This window comes from Melanostigma gelatinosum (genome assembly GCF_949748355.1).
Source record: "Melanostigma gelatinosum genome assembly, chromosome: 2".
NCBI lineage: Eukaryota > Metazoa > Chordata > Actinopteri > Perciformes > Zoarcidae > Melanostigma > Melanostigma gelatinosum.
In genome coordinates this window covers 33,577,231-33,583,230 of record NC_136635.1, presented here as the reverse complement: position 1 = coordinate 33,583,230, position 6,000 = coordinate 33,577,231, and the positions used below count along the sequence as shown (strand labels likewise).

At 42.6% G+C, this 6,000-nt stretch overlaps 1 protein-coding gene across 2 annotated transcripts in view; it reads left to right on the top strand.

Moving 5' to 3' along the window:
* The window catches only part of kifc3 (kinesin family member C3), a gene marked incomplete at its 5' end in the record, with an annotated part of 34,298 nt that overhangs the window by 6,706 nt on the left and 21,592 nt on the right, over window positions 1–6,000 (top strand). The gene's annotated exons all lie outside the window — the stretch shown is intronic.

The following is a 6,000-nucleotide window of genomic DNA, read 5'->3' as shown; positions in this document are numbered from 1 at the left end:
GCGTTCCATTTAGTGCATGTTAGCTGTCATTAGCACCGTTAGCTCCATTAGCTGTCACCATGTTGAGAGCAATCGAAATGCTTCTGCTTCTATTCAACTTTAAAGAAACAACACTTTTCTTCTGCTTTGGCGATATTACAGTTTACGTTAAACGTATATTCAGCTGCAGAATGTGTAATTTCAAACAAAACAAAGAACATTTTTATTTTTGTTAACTTGTTTCTGGAGCTGCGTGCCATCCATGTCTGTTGAGCATTGCATTGTGGGACACTAGCATGAACTTCTAATGCCGTGTTCACACCAAACACGTTGATTTTTTGATGCGCCGCAAAAACACGTCCAACGCGCCAAGAGGGGGCGGGGTTTATAGACCTGGATCCGTTCAACTGTCCATCATTAACCATGGAAAAAATAACCTATTTCTACGTGTTGTGGAAGTCACAGATATCCCGGGAAACTAAACGCCGTCATGTCTGGTTCATAATATTGTTCAGAGGAGCTCCGTGGATTGTATCGAGCTGTATTCACTGTGTCTAGCAAGCCACCGGTCGCTGTTTACTACAGCTGTATGAACACTAAATAAACTGATTTGGCTGTGATTCAACGGCAATAAACCGACAAAAAGGGACTCCGAAATAACTACGTAATGATGCCGATTTGTAGGCTATTTGTCTTCACAATGGAGCTCTGGTGGATCGGTGCTAGGCTATGCTAACATCGTAGCAGCTCCACCAGCACTCAATAACATAAATTGTTTGTACCGTATGGTTTAGGGTTAGGGTTGAAGCTCTTCATATGAACCTGGGTCCTCCCTGTGAATGGGAGTTTGGTATGTGAGCCGTCTGATTGGAGGCTTGGTAGTATATAACCTCCCATTTTTAAGTAAAGTAATTGAAAAAGCGGTTTTCCAACAGCTGACTAACTTCTTGACCGTAAATAACTGCTTTGATGTTTTCCAGTCAGGCTTTCGACAGCACCACAGCACTGAAACTGCTCTTGTTAAGGTTTTCAACGACATCCACTTAAACATAGACAATGGCAGAAGTTCAGTCTTAGTGTTACTGGATCTCAGTGCTGCATTCGACACGGTCGACCATGCCATACTCCTAGAAAGACTAAACATCTGGGTGGGACTCTCTGGCACAGCACTTAACTGGTTTGAATCCTACTTGAAGGACCGAGAATACTTTGTGTCTGTAGCTGATTACACATCAGAGCTGACTAAAATGACATGTGGTGTTCCCCAAGGTTCAATACTGGGGCCTCTTCTGTTCAACATCTACATGCTTCCACTAGCTCAGATTATGGAAAACAACAAAGTGTGTTATCATAATTATGCAGATGACACACAAATCTACATAACTATGTCACCAGGGGACTATAATCCCATACAAGGGCTGGGTAACTGCATTGAACAAATCAACAACTGGATGTGCCAGAATGTTCTTCAATTAAACAAAGATAAAACAGAAGTAATTGTTTTTGGTACCAAGGACGAACAATTGAAAATCACCGCTCAGCTTCAGTCACTGATGATAAAACCCACAAACCAAGCCAGAAATCTAGGTGTAGTTATGGATTCAGACCTCAATCTGAACAGCCATATCAAGACAATTACAAAATCAGCCTCCTATCACCTGAAGAATATATCAAGGATTAGAGGACTGAATGGTTTAGGGCCAAAATACATCTCTGATCTGCTGCTACCTTATGAACCATCCCGACCCCTCAGGTCGTCTGGGACCGGTCTACTTTCTGTTCCCAGAGTCAGAACTAAACATGGAGAAGCAGCGTTCAGTGTTTCTGCTCCACATATCTGGAACAAAGTCCCAGAAAGCTGCAGGTCTGCTGAGACCCTCAGCTCATTTAAATCAAGACTGAAGACCTTTCTGTTTGCTGCTGCCTTTAATTGAACCACATTCAATTCATATATTCATCAATTTCTTGCATTTCTGCATTTTACTACTGTATTGTATTTCTTACACTGTTTCTTTAACTGTTTTTAAATCTCCTTTTCTTTTGCCTTATGTTTTGATGCTTTTAATGGTTTTATGTGAAGCACTTTGAATTACCTTGTTGTTGAAATGTGCTATACAAATAAACTTGCCTTGCCTTCTCTGCTGGCCTAAACAGAATCACAAAGCTATTTATATTTTTTTTAAAGAGGAAAAAAAAGAAATATCATTTATTTTATAATTTTATAATTTTTCTTAAATGCACTACATGTATTATAATTTATAAAAATATTTTCCCATTATCTTATTTTCTCATTGTACAGCTACTGTCTTCCTCAGTTGCTCTCCGATGTCACCTCTATGTGTGTCTGTGCCAGATGCCTGCAGACTCGGCTCTGCCGCCAGTGCAGATTAAAGTACATGGGGACAATATTGTTGTTTGTCATAGTGTTCAACCAATCAGATCTTTAGTTTGACATGTTGGGCGTATTCTTTGACGTGTCAACGGCCGCTAGCCGCCTATAATGACGTCAGCATTACGTGCAGCTCAGTGTTCATCTATAGCAGGGGTGTCAAACATACGGCCCGCGGGCCGGACCCGGCCCACCACGTCATTTTATGTGGCCCACGAATCCGCCAGCAAAAAAAAAAAAATAATAATTTTTTTTTTTTTTTTTTTTTACAAAAATTTAAAGTTAGATGTGAAAATAAAAATATCCCCATGGTCGAAATTATGAGATAGAAAGTCGAAGTGATGAGATGGCATGTTGTCTGTGTGCCGACATTAAAACTATCACAACAGGTGGACAGGAGATGCAACAGCCCATAAAGAGGATTTCCAACAAGTTTCTCAACATGCGTACTTCTCTGTACTGAAACGTCATCAGTCTCAGCCCAAGTACTGTTCCAATTCAAAGTTCACATCGAGCCAAGCACGGCCCTAATGCCCGGATGTGGCTCGCTCTGCCCATTTTACCCGGGATGCATCGGAGGTGACTTGTCTGTACTTGGGACAGCCAAATATCCCAGAATGCATTTTGCACCAGCAACAGGAAACAATGGCGGAGGAGAAATTACACAACTGGAAGTACGTGTTGTGGAAGTCACAGATATCCCGGGAAACTAAACTAACTATGTTAGGAGTACCGTAGTTACATTTACACCGTCTTACATTTACAACCGGCCCTTTGAGGGCGACCGTGATGCTGATGTGGCCCCAGAGTGAAAATGAGTTTGACACCCCTGATCTATAGCTTTCCCGCGAGGTGCAGTGTGCTGTGATTGGTCAGTGGGCGAGCACGTGACTATCACGAAATTTAACAGCCAGCAGAGGCTGATGGGTAGTGAATCACATCACGTGATTTAGGTCAACCAATCAAAATGTATTCTGACTGAGTTGAGCTGCACCATGACACTAGGTGCTGAGAGGAGGAAAGACACTGCAGAGAGGTGAGTTCAACTTTCACGTTGTGAAAGTAAAACGTCTCTCTTTGGGTCGTGGCTTGTCATGAAGGAATGACTGTGGATCCCACAGCCAGACCAGCTGAGGACATTATATTTTCCTGAATTTAGGCTTTTGCATTCTCTAAATCAGGGGTGTCAAACTCATTTCCACTCTGGGGCCGCATCAGCATCACGGTCGCCCTCAAAGGGCCGGTTGTAAATGTAAGATGGTGTAAATGTAACTTCTCCTAATATATTTAGTTTAGTTTCCCGGGATATCTGTGACTTCCACAACACCTACTAAGCAGAAATAGGTTCTTTTTTCCATGGTTAATGGCGGACAGTTGAACGGCTTTCAGGGCGATAAGCCACGCCCCCTCTCCGGCGCGTCCACTGCGAATGAACACAAATAGCCCCCGGCGAGACCGGCGGCGCGAATGGTCAACTTAAATGCTTAAACAACTAACTTCTCGCCTCAAAACATCCTAAAATTACTTTCTGTGACTTAACAACAGTAGTATTTTGAAAGTTTCAACTTCCAGTTGTGTGATTTCTCCTCCGCCATTGTTTACTGTTGCTGGTACAAAATGCATTCTGGGATATTTGGCTGTCCCAAGTACAGACAAGTCACCTCCGATGCATCCCCGGTAAAATGGGCGGAGCCACATCCGGGCATTAGGACCGTGCTTGGCTCGATGTGAACTTTGAATTGGAACAGTACTTGGGCACTGATGACATTTCACAAGTCCACGAGTTCACAAGTGCAGAGAAGTACGCATGTTGAGAAAGGCACGATCACTTGTTGGAAATCCTCTTTATGGGTTGTTGCATCTCCTGTCCACCTGTTGTGATAGTTTTAATGTCGGCACACATGCTATCTCATCACTTCGACTTTCTATCTCATAATTTCGACCATGGGGATATTTTTATTTTCACATCTAACTTTAAATTTTTGTAAAAAAAAAATATATATATATATTTTTTTTTTTGGCTGGCGGATTCGCGGGCCACATTAAATGACGCAGTGGGCCGGATCCGGCCCGCGGGCCGTATGTTTGACACCCCTGCTCTAAATGCTCGAGCGACTCGTACTGAACGGTTTAATACGAAGACGTACATAGTTACAGCCTTAAAAATGAGCTGTGGCGCCACAATGTGGTTATAAGGTGGTATTTCAGCTGCAGGACAGCAGTGAAGGCCCAGGTATGAAATGCACGGCCCACCACTGGATCCAGACTGTCAGGTCCGACTGAGTCCAGTCCCCAGGGTCCTAGAGTCCGTCATGTTTAGGGGTTCATGTTTCCAGGACACTGAGCAACAAGGTCACCTCGGACCAAGTCCTTTATTTCAACTACTCCCTTCTTCACTGAGCTCTACCGTCTCTTTGCTGAGCTCTACCGTCTCTTTGCTGAGCTCTACCGTCTCTTTGCTGAGCTCTACCGTCTCTTTGCTGAGCTCTACCGTCTCTTTGCTGAGCTCTACTGTTTCTACATTTGGAGTGTTTCTGTAGCACAATAACCCAACAGAGTGAGACATCTTTCCAGATTATCTGTCTAATGAAGTATCCGAGAACAATCAAAAGTGCTTAACATGAATAAAGTGCGTATATAATAATAAATAAATGTGCATATTACAGATGTAAAAACAAACAGAACAGATATAAATTTCTGTGATTATAAAGTTATTATGTAAATTAGTCCTGTGAGAATCTGAAAGGCGAATGTGAAGACTCTGCTGCAGATATTGAACTTTAATAAATGCGTCATGGAGTCTCATCATGTTACATCATCAGAGCTTTATCCTCCAGCAACAACAGATGGTCCCGGGGAGGGGGGGGAAGGAAGAAGAGTCTGATCTGTGCTTTATACCAGTCACAAATCTGTCCATCTTGGTCTCGCTCTCGCTCTCTCTCTCTGATGGAGGTGAAGACCTGCCTCAGTTTAATCTGCTCATGTAGTGTTTCATGCAGAGAGACGAGAGCTGCTCGTCCAATCAGAATGCAGCTGAGCTAACGAGGAGCTAACGGACCGGCCGGAGGAAACAAACATGGAGGGAAGTTAACCGACTCAACAGATGATGTGGCTTTGGACTTTTCCTTTTCTAACGTCGTTGCAGCGTAACGGTATTTTATGACTTCCTGTTGGAGCTTTTAAAAGTTACTTTGGTGTTTTAACAAATGAAGCTGGAAGTCTTTTATTTAGTTTTTTAGTTCAGCTCTGCTTCCTCATCCTAAAAATTGTTTTTGAATTGTTTCTCAACCTAAAATCTAGCCTGAATTTAGCTAAAAACACGTTCTTGGGTTGTTTGTTTATATACATTATATACAAACAAAAATCTAATATTTTCTCTTTTGTTTGACCGATTTTGCAAGAAAATAGATTTTTGAGATGAAACTCTTTGTGTTCTCTTCGTCCAACACAAATCTAAATCTATCTTCTGTTCTGTATTTCTCTGCTGTGAGACATTGTAACAATAGAATGAGATCCTGAAGCAGCAGCTGAGACCTCAGAGGGCTTTAAAGTGTCTGGGGTTACACTGAGAAACTGAAGCTGCTGGCTCCGGTTTCCTGTCAAACACCTGGACGGGACAAGGTCCACGGATG